This window comes from Panthera tigris, chromosome E2, assembly GCF_018350195.1.
Source record: "Panthera tigris isolate Pti1 chromosome E2, P.tigris_Pti1_mat1.1, whole genome shotgun sequence".
NCBI classification, from domain to species: domain Eukaryota; kingdom Metazoa; phylum Chordata; class Mammalia; order Carnivora; family Felidae; genus Panthera; species Panthera tigris.
In genome coordinates this window covers 17312540-17312874 of record NC_056674.1, presented here as the reverse complement: position 1 = coordinate 17312874, position 335 = coordinate 17312540, and positions in this window count along the sequence as shown.

The window sequence follows — 335 nt, the reverse complement described above, 5'->3', positions numbered from 1 at the left end:
TAGCCTAGCTGTCCCAGCTACAGGCTCTGCGGTGTGTTTAAGTCAACGTCCGCGCTGTTCCGGAGTGGACTGCGTTTCTCATAGGCCCTGGGGGAGTTTGTGAACCTCATCCTCTGGTTCATTTTCCTTTACGCTTGCGGTCACCGTTTTCCTTATGGTGAGTTGAAACCCGGGTCTGGGTGCGGGAGTGGCTCACTGCAGGAGGCCTGGAGTTTCCCAGGAGCGTATGGGACGGATAGAGGCAGGAACGTCAGGCCTGTATGAAGAAGGTGATTGTGGGTGTGTGTGCGATTGTGTGCCTGCGCCAATGTGGGATGTGATCATGAGTGTATGCG